Here is a 20,706-nt window from a genome sequence, read left to right as displayed (position 1 = left end):
GCACCATTTCTATAAGGTCGAATCTAACTCCTTTATCCTATCTGTTTCATCTCACCTGTATAAAAATAATTATTAGTATTTCTGTTAAAACACTGTAAAAAACACCATTTCTTTCTTTTATCAGTCCTTTACTGCCCTCTTCCGTATCTATTACCTTGGTGTATTTCACACTCAATATGTAGTATATTGTACGAACCTAATAAAAGTACTGAAAATCTCCAGGTGTCGCTGTATTTTCCTACAGTCAAACCACACTTGTTACGCCCAATCTCGTCCGATCTTGGAAGCTAAGCAGTGTTGGGCCAGGCAAGTACCAAGATGGGAGACCTCTTGGGAAGACCTGGTGCTGTAGTACCAAATAAGAAGCATAATATATACCGGAGTAGTATCAAGGTTCAAGCAACTTCTAGCACTCAGCACTTTAGCACTCTCTTGCCTTTCATTCTGACACACATAAATCACTAATATGAATTATAATTAATAGTGTTTATGCATAAACACCTAACTACTATTAACTTATAGCACTTTAGCACTTTCTACTTTATATATAAATTTTATTTTTTGTAGCACACAGCAATATGAAGTCTTAATAATAAATTTCATGCGAATTATTAGTATGGGGTCAGTTTTAGTGAATTTTAGTGAATATTAAATATGCACTATATTTGTATTTATATACAAACTATCACGTAAACCTTTTTCAGATAAACACACTGATGTATATATATGAGATCACTTATAATTAAGCCTCGCAATTTCTAATTACTAATTTGTATGGGTATACTATATATCCCAACTGTCCAGAACAAATGTATTGACCATCGTTCCTTTTGTTTTCATATATGATATGGGCGCAATGAAAATATCCTTAAGAAACATCACAAGCAGCCTTTTTCAATGGGAAAACTCCAACAAAATGGCCGCCGGCGCTCACTGATAAGGACACATCCGCAAGAGCCATACAAGAGAACCTCTGCCAGTCTCACAGCCTTCCTGCGCAAGCGCACCCAGCGGAGAAGGTCACAGCTTCATATAAACAGTGAACAGCCGGGCATGCGCATTAGCGCAGTATGGACGCCGGAAACGTGGCGGAAGTGCCGCGATTTTATGTATTTTACATCAAATGAACGTTTTAGACACTTAAAAATGTTGTAAATATAGCGTTTTACACCTCTGCACCTGAACCAACCTTTAAACATATGTCCAGTCCCAATATATGATGTTCCAACGATTTTAGCCTTAGTAATTGGTTAATGAACAGGAAATGATGTCATAGCTGATACTGACAGGCATACAGGTACAAATACAGATCTGAGCTCATTTGTCTCCCACCCCTTGAAGAAGTCACTACGACGAAACGCGTTGGGCTACCTACCTCCTATCACTGCAAAAGTTAAGAACTTTTTTATATATCTTTTCAGTATTCTTCATATCCAAAAAAATTTAATAAGTAAAAAAAAAATATATTTTTTTTTTTTTTATATATAAGAAAAAATCCCCTTTTATATATATCCTCACCCTATTTCCTACCTATTATTGTTTTTACATCCTTATTGTTTTTACATCTGTATATCTTGAATACCAGCTTTTTTCTGTGTAATCATATGTCCATTGGTATACAATTGTCCTTCTACTTATATTGTTTTATTGTCATCCTATTAAATATTTATTTTTTATTCAAATTATCTTATTTACAATAATTAGTCGCCAATATCTTTTTACATTTTTACATATATATTTATATATATACATATATATATACACACACACATATATATATATATATATATATATATGTGTGTGTGTATGTATGTATATATATATATATATATATATATATATATATACATATATTTTCAGTGCATATATTTTATTGTACACCTTTTTCAGCAGCTTGATGCTGCTGCTGCTGCTGCGGGGGGGAGGGGGGAGGAGGGCAGCGCTGCGTGCGCTCCAGACGCTCCGGGGGAGCCGTTGGAGCCGCTGCTGCTGCCGGGTGAGTGCCCGGCGGGTGCGAGGGGTGGGCTGCACATCGGTGGTGATCGGTGCTGTACCTGACAGCACCGATCACCACCGATCCCTGTGTTACCGAGCGGCTTAGCCGCCGGTAACACAGGAAACGCTGTGAATGGCTGTTCAGATTTGAACAGCCAATCACAGCGATCGCCGACCGGGGGGGGCACCCCTGCCCCCCCTGGGCGGCGAGGGGGGATGTCTGCTGTCAGGGACAGCAGACATCACCTAACTGTCACTGCGTCTCTAGACGCAGTGACAGTTAGAAGTCATGACGTATATATACGTCATGTGTCGGGAAGTACTTCCCGACCATGACGTATATATACGTCAAATGTCGTGAAGGGGTTAAAGTCCAGTAATAGTGCTATGTAAGTGCAGTCCAGTGATACTGCTGCAGTTCCAGTCCAGTGATAGTGCTACTGTATTTAAGTGCAGTCCTGTGATACTGCTGCAGTTCCAGACCAGTAATAGTGCTATATAAGTGCAGTCCACTGATGCTGCTGCAGTTCCAGTCCAGTGATGCTGCTACAGTTCCAGTCCAGTGGTACTGCCGTTTAAGTCCAATTGTACTTAAGCCACTCTTTAGCACAGTCAGCCTTAATATAGCCTTCTTTTTCTGTTGGAGCCTGCAGTAGTGCATTCCATTGTCACTGATTTCTTCAGAACGGAAATTCAGACGCTCTCCGTAGTCTGTTTTTACTCTGCGTTTGTCAAAAGGCCCAAGTAGGTACTTAGTAGTCTATCGATGCCCTTTTGCTATTCTTTATCCCAAGTCACAATTTCTCCCTGGTTTGGCTCCTGGGCACTGATGGGTGAGGCTTTGGCCTGCTGGAATTTGCACCATTTCAGTTGGCGCCTTTCATGAGCTGATTAACTTTAAATAATTCCACATTTTTCTTCCTACGTTTCACTGCACTACGATTCATCCATTTGGTGGATAGTGGGGGTATGAAAAGGTCGGAGGACGCGTACCGCTGCCCCTCGTGGGCTTGCTGCGCTCGCCACGCTTCGGGTTCACGTTCATCGTGGGGTGGCGTTAACTAATTTTGGGGGGCCATTTCACTTTTCAGGGGTGTTTTGGGGGGTTTCTGGACCATTTAACATTGTTGATTTGGGTAAATTGAGGCATTTAACTTTGTTCCCTATGGGAAATCGGGGGCATCGCTTCTGGACCATTTAATGCGATTGTGGCCGTGCTAGGAAACAAGTACCCACATTTCTTATCTTATCAGCTCATTTCAGTTGGCGCCTTTCATGAGCTGATTAACTTTAAATAATTCCACATTTTTCTTCCCACGTTTCTTCACGGCACTACGATTCATCCATTTGGAGATCTTATCTAGGTAGGATGGTGTTTTTCTGCAGGGTAATGTGCAGCGCCTGATCTGGATCTCTGGCTTGCGATTAGTATGATATTGCTGAAATCTTGCTGGGACAGCACCTGAGCCACATGGAATCTCTTTTTTTTGTCTTAAGTAGATACCTTGGGAACAGTAAATACACCCAACAGGAGGGGTAAACACACCCAACAGGTGGAAATTTGTCAACAGGACGGAACTCTGGAGAAAAGGAAAAAAACAATAATTATTGATATAAACAAATTAGAATCAGAAATGTTACATTTACAGTATACTCACAGGACTCTTCGGAGCCATCACCATTTAAGTCATTTTAAACAATGTATCTCAATAAGAAATGAAGTATCCAGCTTCTCTCTTGTAGTCACATGTGACAAATGAGCCGGCACAGGAGTCACCACTGGTTTTGTCTATTCTGTAATTGTGATTTAAATATACACCATTACTATGGCCACATCTCAGACTTATGAGGCCTATACACCAGTGAGAGGGGATCACAGGATGAAAAGAAGACTTCTCGCTTCTTCATCGACTTCATCCATACCCACAGGTGGAGCAGAAGAATGGTTCCTGGCATATAAAGCACTGTGCCGAAATCTCATCGGCAAACAGTTTGCAACACAAATATTGTGTAGGATACAACAGGCATTTATTATGCTGCAAACCTTTGCTGGGCAGTACAAAAGAGCATCACCGAAGTCTAAACTTCAAAACTGTATTTGTGTATTTTCTTATTTGTGCAAAGCAAATATCAATACAAAAGAAACCTAGGGAGATCATGATTGCCAGATATCCCAAAGCCATCCAAACAAGTAATGCTTTTACTGTTTCTTCACAAGTACATATTACTTGCTCCATAGTTTCCGATATTATTATATATATAAATAGTGTACTGGAAATAAGCTGAAAGAACAGAAAATGAAGTCAGTGAATGGAACTTAAATAAACAATATATGTGTAGCTTGGGTCCTTAAAACGATTCTCATTTATATTTAACATCAGATAAAATACAGCAGGGGTGGAAAAACTGTTCCTTGAGATCTATCAACCATTCATGATTTCCAGGCCACCTGTGGACCTGTAGAATGTGCCGGTTAGGAATGAATAAAGCACATAAATAAAATTATAATAATGATAATACAGGTTGAGTATCCCGTATCCAAAATGCTCGGGACCAGGAGAATTTTGGATAACGGATTATTCCGTATTTCGGAATATTTTAATATTTCAATGATGTATTTTGAAGTATCTTGCATTTATGCTGTATAAACACATAATATACACACAAATATATTTTATTACCACATAAAATACACACAAACATATTTTAATTGTTCAAAAAACAAGGTTTCAAAACGTGAAACAAAATGTGTGTACTATCTCAGCACTGAATTTGAATGCCAAGCAATCATTGTCTTGCACATATATAGTGCCAGATATGTGCCAGTTACATATCATGTCCCCAGTGATGCTGTTACATATGTCCCCAGTGAGTTTTTAGCAAAAAAAAATTTTTTTTTCACTTTCTGGAATGTCCGTATTTCGGAATAATTCGGATAACGGATATTCGGATACGGGATACTCGACCTGTAATAATAATAATTTAAACATGTGACAGTAATGACTGCACATGTGCTCCAGCTAGGTGGTTTGGAAGCGTGAACTGTTGGTAGATCCCGAGAACTGGTTTGGCCAGCCCAGCAGTACAGTAGATTATGCAAGCAAAATAGATTTATATTGTAAATCACACCAGAAATAAATAGCCTCCAAAGAGTATAAAAAGATTGTATACAAATAGAATACAGATTCAGGTCAGACCACAAACACATATATACAAGTGCTTGTTGAAATTGAAGGGTTTCGGTTCTGCGCTCCTATCCCGGCTGCCTTTCCCTTGTCAGTAAGGTCACCCTCTGACCTTAAATTGATTGATTGTGTCAAGAAATGGGTATGACACCCACCTAGCTGGTATTTTATAGCAAAAAACAAACAAGAAAACGTGCGCCGCGGGTCATTCGTGACCGGAAGTGCGTCTCCGTCACTTCCGGTTTCACGATGCCGGCTTTGAAATACTTTTTCCTAAGATAGCGGTAAGGTTTAGCTAAAAGGATAGGTCTCTGGGCAGGGGGCGAGTCCAGTGCGTTCCCCTGCTATTCTGTGTAACTATAGTTAGTCACGGAGAAAGTTCTCATAACTTCCGGGTACCGTGTCACTGATGACTACTTCCGGTCCCGGCTCCTTGGATGGCAATGTGTTCTTCCTATAAATGGCGGAAGCTCTTCTCTCAACATCGTAGTTGTATGCTGTTTATTCATCTCCAGAGAAGTCCTAACTTCCTGGATGGCAATACGTCTTTTGTGGTTGGCTCCATTATTGCCAGATGTGTTTAGTAAGTTTTCTTTGGGAGGTCCATTATATGAAAGTAAAAAGAAAAAGGAGATAATACTCTGGCATAGATGTATATTATGTCACAAAAGAGAACTGCATCAGAGAAAAGATATTGATAATAGTGAACAAAGATGATAAAATGAATTGAAATTGGATATGGAAATAAAAATAAATTAAAATAAAAATAAATAAAAATAATAATAATAAAAATAGAAATAAATAATAAAAATAGAAATAAATAAAAATAAAATAAAAAAATAAAATAAAAATGAGGTAGAATAAAAATAAAAATAAATAATAAAAATAAAATTAAAATGAAATAAAAATAAATAAAAATAAAATAAAAAAAGAATAAAAATAAATAATAATAATAATAAAAATAAATAAAATGAATGAAATATCTTTTCTCTGATGCACTTCTTATTCTCTGATGCAGTTCTCTATTGTGACATAATATACATCTATGCCAGAGTGTTATCTCCTTTTTCTTTTTACTTTCATATAATGGACCTCCCAAAGAAAACTTACTAAACACATCTGGCAATAATGGAGCCAACCACAAAACACGTATTGCCATCCAGGAAGTTAGGACTTCTCTGGAGATGAATAAACAGCATACAACTACGATGTTGAGAGAAGAGCTTCCGCCATCCATAGGAAGAACACATTGCCATCCAAGGAGCCGGGACCGGAAGTAGTCATCAGTGACACGGTACCCGGAAGTTATGAGAACTTTCTCCGTGACTAACTATAGTTACACAGAATAGCAGGGGAATGCACTGGACCTGCCCCCTGCCCAGAGACCTATCCTTTTAGCTAAACCTTACCGCTATCTTAGGAAAAAGTATTTCAAAGCCGGCATCGTGAAACCGGAAGTGACGGAGACGCACTTCTGGTCACGAATGACCCGCGGCGCACGTTTTCTTGTTTGTTTTTTGCTATAAAATACCAGCTAGGTGGGTGCCAGTCACTGCGCCCAGGAAGAAGAGCACTTGGATGCTCGAAACGCGTCGGCAGTGACTGGTATCCCACTAACCTCATCCAGGACCCCGGTGCATAGGTATTTGGAGCCACAAGCAGGGTGCACAATCCGGACTGCATCCTGTTTTATTCCATCCTTGCTGGCTCCAAATACCCTTAGGGGTAAGAAGATTTACTATTTCCAGGGATTTTTATTAATCCACATGTTTTTATATGCTCTTTTATATGTTTAATTAAAACCTCATTATTTTTAACATCCATTGGCGCCTATATCCTTTGTCATACCCATTTCTTGACATATATACAAGTGTTAGAAGACATTAATTATTCCCTTTTATAGTGGTTTTCCACATCCAGATTAACATTTTTACAAAACAGATAATCACTGAGTCGCACAGTATCTCCTGCACCGATTCGAGATGTTTATTTTTGTGTTTAATCCACAGAGGTATCGTGCACAATAGACACTCCATTGCTCTTCTAATTCTAGGTTAAACTGGAACCTACCAGTCGGTTTCATTAGTCTCTCAAAGAAGCCACCCAATTGTGTGTAGGTATGTGTGTGTATACATACAGAAAAACAGTGGAGAATTGCTAGATGTAACAGGCAGTTGGTATAAGATCTAAACTCAGCAGAGAGAGAAACGTCATACAGTGCAGTTATTTTGCTTATTTGTGCAAAATAAATATCGATGCAAAAGAAACCTATGGAGATCATGATTCCCAGGTATCCCAAAGCAATCCGAACAAGTAATGCTTTTGCTGTTCCGTCACAAGTACATAGTACTTGGTCCATAGTTTCCGATGTTATGATACATATATATTTTTTTTAATAATCTTTATTTTTCTTGACACAATTCACATATAAAGCACAAAGAGAATGCACAAGATCAGTAAAGCGCTCCCCATAAACACCATGTGTAAATATATAAAAAATGGGTACTATCCCTTTAAGGCAGTAAATTCAAATCTTCAAGTCCACGTATATGTTCTGTGGAAACAACCTTGGTTTCATGCAGCCCAGTTTGCAGGCACAATTCCAAGGAGAGATATAACAAAATTTAGTGCAGATTGTTATACACTAATAGGTAAAATGTGAAATGGTCATAAACTCACACTTTACTAGTTGGTATATGCGTATTCATGTATATCCCACTGGCAATAAACCGCCTCCTGATTCCACAGCATTTGGACATGGAATAGATTCAGAGAAAAGCAGAGAATAGTGCAGATTGTACACAAAAAGAGGGGTTGGTACTTGTTTCCTAGCACGGCCACAAATCTTGGCCATCGGGGGTAATTTGAGTGGCCTGTGACGCGACCGACGCGATGCCCCCGATTTTTCCATTGAAATGCATTGAAAACAGTGAAAAATCGGGTCGGTCGCGTCGTGTGCACCTAAAAATGCTTAAATGGTCCAGACGCGATGCCCCCGATTTCCCCATAGGGAACAATGTTAAATGCCTCAATTTACCCGCGATGACCACGATTTCCCATAGGAAACAATGTTAAATGGATGAATTTACCCAAATCAGCATAGGAACAATAGTAAATGGGCCAAAAACACCCCTGAACATTGAAATGTCCCCCCAAAAGTAGTTGACGCCACCCCGCCATCAACGTGAACCCGAAGCGTGGCGAGCGCAGCGAGCCCGCAAGGGGCGGCGGTACGCGTCCTCCGACCTTTTCATGCCCTACTATCCACTAGGGCGTGGAGTGAGAATAGAATAGTGTGGCGAGCCCGAAGCGTGGCGAGCGCAGCGGATACCTTCACAGGTAAACGCGTCCTTTCGCGGGCTTCCCAGGTGTCCGCGTCGCCATGGACACCTGGGAAGCCCACGAAGGGGCGCGTATAACTGCGCCACGCTTCGGGCTCGGTGGCTCGCTGCGCTCGCCACACTATTTTATTCTCACTCCACGCCCTAGTGCAGTGTTTTTCAACCACTGTGCCGTGGCACACTAGTGTGCCTTGAGCTGTTCTCAAGTGTGCCCCCAGATCTAGAGATGCCCAAACCAGTTTACAGCCACCACCAGTTCAACTGGTCTCTTCTTTTCATGTAAAGGGCCAATGTATTTTATTTTTGTTACCTGTGGGGACCAATGTGATTGTTTTTTATATGGGGACCAATAGGTTTGTTTGTTTTTCTTGTGGGGGCCAATGTGTTTTGCCCTGTGGGGATCATAGTGTGCCTTGGGATTTTTTTAAACTTATTTAGTGTGCCCCAAGGTAAAAAGGTTGAAAATCACTGCCCTAGTGGATAGTAGGGCATGAAAAGGTCGGTGGACGCGTACCGCCGCCCCTCGCGGGCTCGCTGCGCTCGCCACGCTTCGGGTTCACTTTGATGGCGGGGTGGCGTCAACTACTTTTGGGGGGACATTTCAATGTTCAGGGGTGTTTTTGGCCCATTTACTATTGTTCCTATGATAATTTGGCTAAATTGAGCCATTTCACATTGTTTCCTATGGGAAATCGTGGTCATCGCGGGTAAATTGAGGCATTTAACATTGTTCTCTATGGGGAAATCGCGGGCATCGCGTCTGGCCCATCGCACCCGATTTTTTAGCGGCCGCGATGGCCCCGATTTTACCCCCGATGACCACGATTATGATCGTTGTGGCCGTGCTAGGAAACAAGTACCGAGGGGTTTTATTAGGGGGTTTACACTCACATATAGGAGATAGGGTAAAAGCATGTAAATAGTGTCCCACAAGGCAAACTGGAACTCGGTGCAGCTTCTGATTCCCGGGGCTTGATGTAATTCACTGACCCTCTGGAAAGGTCAGACTCAGGAAACCAGAGAGCAGCCAGCCAGTCCACAATGAGGGTCCACAAACGTCCAGTATACGCTAAGCGCGTTTCGGATTTAACATTTTTCAATAGCGCTTGTCCTGGACTGCAGGAAGGCTGTATTTATCATCCCTGTAATTGTGATCATTGATCGCACCTGACGCCGGCTGCACATGCGCAGTCCGGCGTTTCAAGATGGCCGTGCGTTTCACAGACCCGGAAGTGTCGGGTTTTTCTGTGTTCCGCCGGCTGCGCATGCGCAGTACGGCTATCCAAGATGGTGGTGCGTTCCACCTACCCAGAAGTACCGGGTTTTTTGCGCTCCATTCCGTCTATACTTGCGATCTAAGTAGAAAGAGACACTGCATCATTTATATGGTCATTATACAGATGGGGCCGGGCTCATCTTTGCAGGGGATGGCGATGGCGTCGCCATCGCCATTCCCTGCTCCCGCGCCATCTGTGTGTCGGAAGGGGACGCGCGCGCACCACGGTGCTGCCCTCGGTCGCCCGGTGCCCACACCGGGCGCCCGCACCCCCCCACAGCCTCCTCGGGTCCCCCCAGCCCCCCTCGAGCGGGAGGCGGACAGTATTGCGTCCGCCTCGCCGGCCGGCCGCCCGGATACTGAGACGCGCGTGCGTGGGGGACGCACGCGCGTCTCAGTCAGATGGCGCGCCGTGTTGCTGGCGGATCGCCAGCAGCATGCTGCTGGCGATTCGCCAGCAAGCATAAGGCCTGCGCTATCTGTACATACAAAAAAAAGTGCTTTGTGCTCATTTTAGGCAGAGAAAGTGCTTGTGCGGAAAGGTGCAAATCATCATAAAGTGCTATTTATACCTAGAGATCACAAACCGATGGTGTCGATGTTTAAAATACAGTCCTTCCATATTAAAAATTATTTAAAAAATTACATAAGATACATCAATAAAACGATATAAAAATTTATACAAAAGTGAAAAAGGAGACAGATGTTTATTATGTTAAAAAATGTTTTAGCTCGAATTCACCGTTTAGGCCACCAGGGACCAAGGTTCCCAGACGGTGAATCCACCTCATTTAATTTTTTGCAAGTCTTTTATCAATATCTCTAGTTTTCCATCTTGCTTGTATTTGTTGAATACCCCAGAAATTTACAATATTTGTTTCCTTGGATTCATGATGGGTTTTGAAATGAGCTGAGACAGTGTGGGTGAGCATTTCTTTCCTGATGGTATATACATGCTCAGCCATGCGGACCTTTAATTGTCTTGATGTTCTACCCACATAAAAAAGGCCAGATGAACATTCTAATACATATACAATGTTTTTCGAATGGCATGTGATAAAATTAGTTATTTTAAAAGTTTCAGATTTTACATTAAAATGTGTAAATTTTCTGTCTTTGCTTTTTTTTTTTTTTTTTTTAAATACTTTTTATTGTATTTTTCAATTTTTCCATACAGTTGATTGTACAAGAAGACATTTTATCTTTTACAAGTTATTCATGTAATACAAAAACAAACAACGTCAAATATAATATCAGTTCTCATTTTGTAATTCTAGGCTTTACAAGAAGACCACATCTTGGGACACAGTGGAAGGAGTTCGCTTCAAGCCTATGCAAAGATCAGACTCTCCTTTCTATTTTTAAACAAAAATAAAGAACTTCATTCTTCTGTAAGAAATCTCTTCTGATTTTTCTTTACCTCTATTACCTCAATACCCTGTTAGCACAGGGATGGAGAAGTCTCACACTTCAATTAGAGTTATCCCTGAAAAGCCAGAAATTATCATCTCGTATAGAGTTGTATCGGGTATCATGTCCTCATGTTCCCATATACTATATAATACAAATATTAATCAATAGAATAAACTAAATATAGTTAGAATAGGGGTGTGGGGGGGGGAAGGCATAGGAGGTGGTTTTGAGGGTCACAAGGAAGACAAACAATGGGGGGGGGGGAGGGGGGGGGCATGCCTGGTTGTTTCATCTAGAACCTTTGAGTATTCACAATTATTGTATAAAGCTCGTCATTCCAGCCGAGCCCACATCAACCTTGGTCAAAATCATCCTGTTAACTGACGGTGGAGGAACCATGTGGTATTTTCAAACAATTTTTGGATATATGCTTGGGTTTCTTCTTCATAGCTTAATATCACAGTTTCCCATTTCTTGTAGAACTGGATCACACCCTTCTCTATATTTTGAAAGGCTGCCTGCCTCTCGTATAGTATGACATCTAGTAACATTCGTTTATATTCTGTAATAGATGGAGCCTGTTTCTTTATCCAATATTTAAGTATTAGCTTTTTAGCTAAGGTGAGTAACACTGTTAGTGCAGGGGTTATGCTTCTCTTGTTTCTGCCCAGGTCCCAATCCTTAAAATATAGGAATAGACATGGGGTTAATTGGGGTATGAGCTTTACATTGAATATTTTGTTTATATATATAGTCAACTTATGCCAAAAGGTTCTAATCTTTCTGCACTCCCAGAAATTATGTATAAGAGAGGCACCCATCATATTACATTTTGGACACAATCCAAGATCATCCATCACGAAATGGCTCCTTTGTTTTTGAGAGATGTAGGCACGATTCATGAACTTTAGATGAGTTTCTTGCAGGGAAGAAGCCCTTAGATATTTTAGAGTGTTAGTATTTTTCTTGAACACCTCTTTAAGCTCAGGGGCCGAGGGGACCTCTCTTTTCCAAGAAGTCTCCAACGGGGCCCTCAGCTTCTCTACATCACTCAAAACCAGGTTATTATATAAATATCGAATTCTGTAGCCCATAATATTGTGTGTGGATAGTAGAGCTAGGACTGGATCTGGGTGATCTTCATTATCCCAAGCTTTTGTGATTGACTGGGCAAAATGCCTTGTTTGTAAATACATATAGAAATTTTTATCTGTGATATTATACTTTTCTTTCATTGCTGAAAATGACATTACAGTTCCACCCGGGTCAAATACATCTTTCACTGTCGATATACCTTTTACTTTCCATCCTACATAATTAGCATTCTCCAATCCTGGTTTAAAACTTGGGTTCCCCCAGAGAGTAATAAAAGGTGAGCTATCATATCTACGTCCCAGTCTTTTATTTAGAGCTAGCCATGATATATAAGTATTTTTGAAGAGCATAGACTCAAATATATGTGGAGGGATGGATGATTTTGGGGCATGTAGTAGGGCTGCTGGAGAGAAAGGGAAGAATATGTTTTCCTCCAATGCCAGGTTTGTATACGTTGATCTGTTAGTAAGCCAATCCGTTATATATCTGAAATGCGCCGCTTGGGTGAAATATTGTATGTTGGGGAGCCCAAAACCTCCTTCTGTTTTAGGTAGACATAGTCTTGGTAAGGATATTCTAGGCCTCTTTCCTGACCAGATAAACTGTCTGAAAATTGAATGGCATTTTATGATGTCTTTTCTAGTTAGCTTTAAGGGAAGCATCTGCAGTATATATGATAACTTAGGGAATATAATACTTTTAATTACTGTTATTCTGCCTAGTAAAGATAACGGTAGTGATTGCCAATTATTTAGTAAGTTTGATATTTTGCTAAGGATGGGGCGTATGTTTATATTATATATCGTGTTATAACTATACGGGATCTGGACTCCTAGGTATTTCAGGGACGTTTGGCAAATTTTGAATTTTTCAAATATGGGATCGGTTAGGAATGTTGTTATTTGGCCATTTAGTGGGAGTAATTGCGACTTATCGTAATTCACTTTAAATCCTGTGAATCTACTATAAGTGTCTATTATTTGTGTTATCACTGGGATAGACTTGCTTGGATCTGACAGAAATAATAATAGGTCATCCGCAAATAGGCTTAATTTTAGTTCTGTGTGTCTTATCAATAGCCCTTTATAATCTGTAGCAGCTCTAAGTTTGATGGCTAATGGTTCAATTGACATTGCAAAAAGCAATGGTGAGAGGGGGCATCCTTGTCGGGTTCCCCTCTGTATTGGAAAAGTCTGGGAAAGATAACTATTAGCTAGTATTTGGGATGAGGCATTGCAGTACAATGCCTTAACTGCTGCAATATACTCCTTTGGAATTCCAAAGCGATTTAATGTTTTATATAGGTGATCCCAGGTTACTAGATCGAACGCTTTTTCAGCGTCTAGGGATAGCAAGGCTTGTGGGTTAGTTGTCTTATTTGTTTGTAGCCATTGCATTGCTGTTAATACCTTTCTTACATTGACTGTCGAGTGCCTGCCCCAAATGAACCCTGTTTGATCTATGTGTATTATGTTTGGTAATAGTAATTTTAGGCGGTCTGCAAGGATTTTTGTATATATTTTGTAGTCTGTGTTTAACAGGGAGATTGGCCTATAAGAGGCTGGTTGGGTTGGATCTCTCCCTGGTTTTAATAGGATTTTTATGATGGCTGAATTGAAGTATTGGGGTAGGGGGGTGCCCTTTAAAAATGAATTAAACATTGACGTTAATGAACTTACTATTTTCGGGGCTAATAATTTGTAAAATTCATTTGTTAAGCCGTCAGGGCCGGGCGTTTTGTTAGGTTTCAGATTTTTGATTACATTTAGTATTTCCTCTTCAGTGATTGGCCTTGTGAGTGGGTGTGTATCTTCTGCTGCAAGTGTCGGGATAGACACTGAATCCCAGAAGGCCTTGCTGGCATCTTCATCTATTGTGGGATTGGCATATAGTGCAGAATAGAAGTCGTGTAGGGTGTTTGCTATGGATTGGCCTGAGCTTTGCAGATTCCCTTGGGAATCGGTCAGTGCAGTAATTATCGTTGGGGGGAATTGACCCTTAAGTAAGCTTGTTAATAATTTGTTAGATTTATTGCCTAGGTTATGATAACGGCTATGTGCTAAGAAAGAGCGTCTTGTTTCCTGTTGGGATAATAGATTGTCGAATAGTTGTTTATGGTGGAGGTACCTGTCTCTATTTGTCTTAGTAGGGTTGCGTTTAAACTGTTGATAAGCGTTAGTTAGTTCTGTTTGCGTATCTAGATATAGTTTAGATGATTCCTTGTTATTTTTCGCACAGTAGGAAATTATTTCTCCCCTTAAAACAGCTTTGGAGGCCTGCCAAAATGTTTGGCAAGCATTTGTTGCCATTTCTGTATTTTCATAAGAATATACTGTCCAGGTGTATTCTACCATCTCTTTAAACTTTTTTGAGTTGGCCAGTCTAGTTGGGTATCTCCACTGTATATATGGGCCCCTGTCTACCTGTGAGTCCAAATCAGCCCAGCATACTGCGTGATCTGATAGGCAAATGGGTTCTATACCGGAATCTCTGGTTCTCGGGAACAATGTGGTCGAAATAAGTATACTATCAATTCGAGATAGGGTATCATGGACTAGAGAGTGACATGAATATTCTTTTTCTAGAGGGTGTTGGGCTCGCCAAATGTCTGTTAAGTGTAGCTGTGTCAATAGTAGGGGAATACCTAGCTTCGGAGCAGATCTACGACCCGATGTGGGGGGGGTTCTATCTAGGTATGTAGAAGAAACAGTGTTGAAGTCTCCTGCTAAAATTATATGTTTATCTAAATAGGGGGTCATAAGTTTTACAATTTTTCTGAAAAAATCAGCGGAGAATACATTAGGTGCATACACGTTACATAAAGCATAACGAACTGCATGTATTGTCACATCCACTATTGTATATCTTCCTTCCGGGTCACTCTTAGTGGAATGTATGGTTACCGGTATACTCTTTTTCACCATAATAGCCACTCCTCGGGATTTTGTATTGTATGGGGCTGAGGCTAATAAAGACCAACCTAGCGTATTTAGTTTCAACATTTCTATGGGAGATAAATGGGTTTCTTGGAGGAATGCTAAGTCGACCCTCAATTTATTTAAATATTGTAATATTTTTTTCCTCTTTGAGGGTAGATGGAAACCGCGCACATTAAATGTGCCAATCCTTATCTGAGCCATCTTTTATGAAAGAGGGGAAGGATTTCAGCTAGATCAACAAAATTACGCAATTTAAGGGGGGGGGGGGGTATTGGAGGTCGACTTAAAGCATTCATGTTTCGTATGTAACCAGGGGGGGGGTGGACATGACACAAAAGGGGAAACACAGAAGGGCACAATCAAAAACAATACGAAAATATAACAATGAAATGAAACTTGTAGGCATTGCCGGTTTTCTGATGAAGGTATAAAACCACCATGTGATTATTGTAAACATTTTTACCTTAGTGCCTACCTTAATTAAACCTATTTGACTTCCAGATAGCCAGAACGCCAAGTGGCTGTCTGGTTCTCCGGGGCTAGACATAGTGTCCAGCTTCTATTATATTTTTAACCTAACCTTGAGCTATTGTGGCTCGCCCCAGCCTTACTTATCGAAAATGTAGCTGTCATTTCGACTTTAGCTATAACCTGTGTAAACTTTTCTCTCAAAAACATAACAGTAACAGTGTCAGTTCTTACATCCTGTGGAGAAAATATTAAATAAACATCCCCAGTTGACATAACATAAATTTCAAAACCTGAGAGTCAGCATATGATTATGCCGTCTTGTGTCCTGGAATAACATGGTTTGAAGTTGTTTCTTTTAGCCTTTGGGTTCTATGAGAAGAGGCTTTTGGTATGTGGAAGTAAGGCTTACAGCCTATTTTGATTGTAGTGCAAAGGCATCAAAACAGATTCCAGGCTTTTGCTGCGTTTAGTTTCACGTAGCTTCTCCTGATGTTACTCCTCTTCATCCGGGGGGGAGGGGTTGAAAGCTTCCTGCGCCTCCTCCATAAGGAATTTGTCTGCGTCCTGAACAGTAGAGAAGTCTTTATAAGAGTTCCCACAAAACAATCGCAAACGTGCTGGAAACATTAGGGCAAATTTTTTGCCGTCTTGCACTAGTTTTGTGCACAGTGGGGAGAATTCCTTGCGTGCACGTAGGACTTCAGCCGAATAATCCTGAAAAATCAGTAAGGTCTTAGAGTCCCATTGAAGGCGCTTCTGTTTTCGGTATGCGACCCAAATTGCTTCCTTGTGAAGAAAGTTTAGACTTTCAAATATGACTGGGCGTGGTCTAGGGTCAGGGTCAGCCCGCGGTGGTCCCAATCTATGCGCCCTTTCCACAATCATTCCAGTGCATTGATCTCGTATGTTTAAAAGTTCAGGGAGGGTTTGGGTGATGAAGGAATATAAGGCTGGGCCCTTTACCGTTTCAGGGAGGCCTAGGATTCTGAGGTTGTTACGCCTTGACTGGTTCTCAAGACTGTCTACCTTGTTTAGCAATTGATATTGTGTTTTCTGCATGGAGTCTGTATGTGCTTTCATTTTAGCCACGTCTTCAAACACCTCTCCCAACCTTTGTTCATTAGTATTCACTTTCTTAGCGATTTGCTTAATTTGGGATTTTATATCCTGTACAGCCTGGGTCATCTTGGCCGTGTGTGTGTCCATTATTGGGTTTACAGTTTCTTGCACTGCACGGACAATGTCTGCATAGGTAAGAGGGGCTGTCTGTGAGTGGGGTGGCTGCCCTTGTGTTTGGTCAAATATATCAGTTTGTGAATCTATTAAGGAGCCTGGTCCCTCATCACTTACTGTGACTTCTCTGTCTTGAAAGGAGAATTGCTGCAGGTCTGGTACCTGTGTGGCTGCCATTTTGGGAGCGCTCTTATTTCTTTGTGAGCGCTGATGCTGCACTTCTTTGGTGTTGCTGGAATTCAAGCGCCGGTTCATCAGGGCTATTGTGGGGTGTAGTAGTGGGTTCTGGGTACAGGGAACCAATCGTGAGGTCCACTGCACTCCCCTGTTGTGGTCGCGTGTCTCGCGGCTCTGCTGATGGCGTCGTACGCCTCCGTTGTTAGAACACTCCCTGCCCTATGAGTCTTTCTCCCGCTGGCGGGGGGGGGGGGCGAGCGGCTTGTTCTTGATTTTTGTGAGGGTATTATGGGTGGTAGTGGTAAGTTTTGGGCACCGGGGTCTGATTGCGGAGTTTTCTATTCCCCTCTGCTAGGATTTTTATGCCTCGCGGTGCTGCCGGTGACGTCACACGCCACCGCTGCCGGAGCGCTCACTGCACTGAGAGCCCTTCTCCTGCTAGCGGGGCAGCGAACGTCTTGTTCTTGGTGCTCGGGGGGGCTGTCGTGCGCAGCAGTGGCTGATTTTAGTTACCGGGATCTGGTCTTGGGGTCCGCGGCTCGTCGCTGCTGGGCTCGTGTGCCTCGCGGCTCTGTCGATGGCGTCACACGCCGCCGCTGCTGGAGTGCTCTCTGCTCTATGAGCCCTTCTCCTGCTGACGGGGAGGCGGGCGTCTCGTTGCCGATGTCTGCGGATGCTTCAGCTTTACTGCTGGCAGGCTGGATCGGGTTTGTGAGGGTTCTGTCGCGGTGATTTAGCTCTGATATGCTGGGGCGGCCACGGAGCTCCTTTCCACACGTCCTCTCACATTCCCACCGGAACCGGAAGTCCTGTCTTTGCTTTTTACTGTCTTACACATTAAACATGATCCGCAACGATGGAAACCATTCGTGCGTTCACTGTGTCTGATTTCTGTCTCTGTGTTACTTTTCACTAAATGATCTCTTAAAGATGGAGCTTTCCGCTAGATAAAGGATGGTTGTGGAGGAAGAATTTCAGTTAGGATCGGATCTTTTTGTAATAATTTCCAATTGTTCCTAAAGACATTTTCAATTTGTTTATGCATGCCTGTATATTGTGAGATAAAGGACAATTGGTGTTTACCTCCATCATTCTTAGTTTTGTTCTTTTCACATAAAAGTACTTGTCTATCGGTATTTCCAATTTTTTCTTTGGCTTTTTCTAGCACATTTTCATCATACCCTCTAGCCAGCAAGCGATTTGACACTTCTTCAATTTGCTCTCTGCACACTGTCTCATCGGTACAGTTCCTTTTAATTCTGGAAAACTGACTAAAAGGTATAGAGTCCAGCCAATTTCTGTGGTGTTGGCTGGATCTATCTATAAAACTAATTGAGTCCGTTTCTTTACGGAACGTTTTGGTTTTAAGTATTCCTTCGTCAATATATATGCTTAAATCCAAAAAAGTGACATGTGCCTGACTTAGTAGTATAAGTCAATTTTATAGAAAAATCATTAAGATTTAGTTTTTCACTAAAAGTTTTTAAAAGATCATTATCCCCCCTCCATATAAAAAGCACGTCGTCGATAAAACGATGCCAGGACACCAGGTTTGCCGCCAATTCGCCAGAGTGCCAAATAGTCAACTCCTCCCAGTACGCCATAAACAAGTTAGCGTAACTGGGGGCAAACCTGGTGCCCATAGCTGTGCCAATACATTGCATATAAAAACACCCCTCATGATAAAAATAATTATTTGTTAAAATAAAAATTATACTGTCTATGATGAACGATTTTACGTCCTGATTTAAAGTGCTTTTATTTAGAAAGAAGGATACTGCTTCCACACCTTTCTCTTTGGTTATGATAGTATATAAGGTGCTGACGTCTGCACTACACAGAACGTGCTTCTCTCTCCATTGATAATTACTTAATTTTCTTAGGACATCTCCTGTGTCCTTGATGTAAGCTCTTGTTTCTTTAACAATGGGTTGCAAATATGAATCAATCATTGCCGATAAATTGCTAGTGATGCTATTGCATCCTGCAATTATCGGTCTGCCTGGGGGGTGGAGTGGATCCTTATGTACTTTAGGCAATATGTAAATAGATGGTATTGACGGTTCTTTTATATTGATAAATTCGAATTCATTTTTATTGATAATTTTGTTGTTTAAAGCCTTGGTTGTTAAATCAAGGAGTGCTTTTGATATTTTATCTGTTGGATCAGTTTTGATCTTTTTATATGACTCGCCATTTTTTATTTGCCTATCTATTTCTATTAAGTACATGTCCTTATTCATAAGGACCACTCCACCCCCTTTGTCAGCAGGTTTTATTATAGTGGATTTGTCATCCTTCATATTTTTGAGTGTTTCAAAGTCTTTTTTACTCAAATTCAACTTAGTTCTGGGGCCATTTCCCTTTTTGATCATTTTATCCACCTCCTCCCACACCTCCCACACTACTTTAGCAGTCTAGATAACTGCCTCTAAAATGAGCGGGATAAAAGGTTGAATGATTTTTGAAGTTGGTCTTAGGAGTATCATCATTTTGTTCCTCCTCCTGCTCTTTGTTGTGAAAAAAGCGTTTGATAGTAAGCTTTCTTATATATTTTTGAATGTCAATAAATAAATCAAACGAGTTAGGTTTTACAGATGGTGAAAATTTTAGACCTTTTTTCAAAATATTAATTTCTGTGGGTGTGAGGTCCCTTCCAGTTAAATTCACATATAACATATATAGCCCCGATGGGGTGCACCAAGAAACAATCAAATAGAAATTTTTTTTTTTTATACATACATCTCTTTCACTAATTTTAGGTGTATCCCCCATCCTCCCTAGTCCACCAGAAACCCGCCCCCCCCTCCCCCCTTCGCTTGGTATGGTCAGAGATGAATTGACATTATGGCTCTTAGTTGTTATGCCAACTGGCTATTCGGCCGCTGCTATTCTGCATTGCTATATTTTATTGCACCCTACATGTTCCTTTTCTTAACAGCGCTATCTAACAATATATAGTGTATTCCCCAGTTTGGACAGATTAATTGTTTATTAATTTATTATTATTATTATTTTTTTTACGCTTTAGGACTTTTAATGGCTATTGGCGTGTATATGCATACTAAAACAAAGTGTGAAAGGTGGTGGGGATATATGACCCCTCCCTTCTCCCTTTTTCTATAAACATTATTTGAAAGCACAATCTTGTTAATATGTGTATTATGTTATTATTTGTACATATTTGTGTAATATAAATTATTATTCCTCCTCCCTTTCCCTTCTTTTTCCACCTTATTTAATAACCTCTTTGTAGCTATCGTGTATGTGCGTTTTGAAATTTTTGTTACTACTAGTGCTCCAATTTTGGTGCTATATATTTATTTGTCTATCGTATATCGTGAGTTTGCTGCCTATATTACTAGACCATTTCGTGACTTTTCGTGTTATATTTATTTTTAGTGCCGAGCCGAATGCCCTTTTTGTTAATTAATGGGAAATAACTCATTCTAACGATGCCACATTTTATTGTGTTTATATAGTGTATGTCGGCTAATATAGAGGGATTTTTCTTGTTTGTAGGTGTATTTAACTAAAGCTTTCCAGCATGCAAATTTCGGGCCGTTTTTCGCCATCCAGCT

At 40.9% G+C, this 20,706-nt stretch overlaps 1 non-coding gene across 1 annotated transcript; it reads left to right on the top strand.

Annotated features, from left to right (window-relative positions):
* The first annotated feature begins 236 nt into the window (after positions 1-236).
* On the top strand, positions 237-355 carry LOC146033674 (5S ribosomal RNA). The gene has a single exon (XR_014459082.1). It is a non-coding gene; the product is annotated as a 5S ribosomal RNA (ribosomal RNA).
* The last annotated feature ends 20,351 nt before the right edge of the window (positions 356-20,706 follow it).

Source organism: Crinia signifera, chromosome 8 (assembly GCF_055691185.1).
Source record: "Crinia signifera chromosome 8, ASM5569118v1, whole genome shotgun sequence".
Taxonomy (NCBI): domain Eukaryota; kingdom Metazoa; phylum Chordata; class Amphibia; order Anura; family Myobatrachidae; genus Crinia; species Crinia signifera.
The sequence above is the reverse complement of the archived record's forward strand: the minus strand, read 5'-3'. Positions and strand labels throughout refer to the sequence as shown.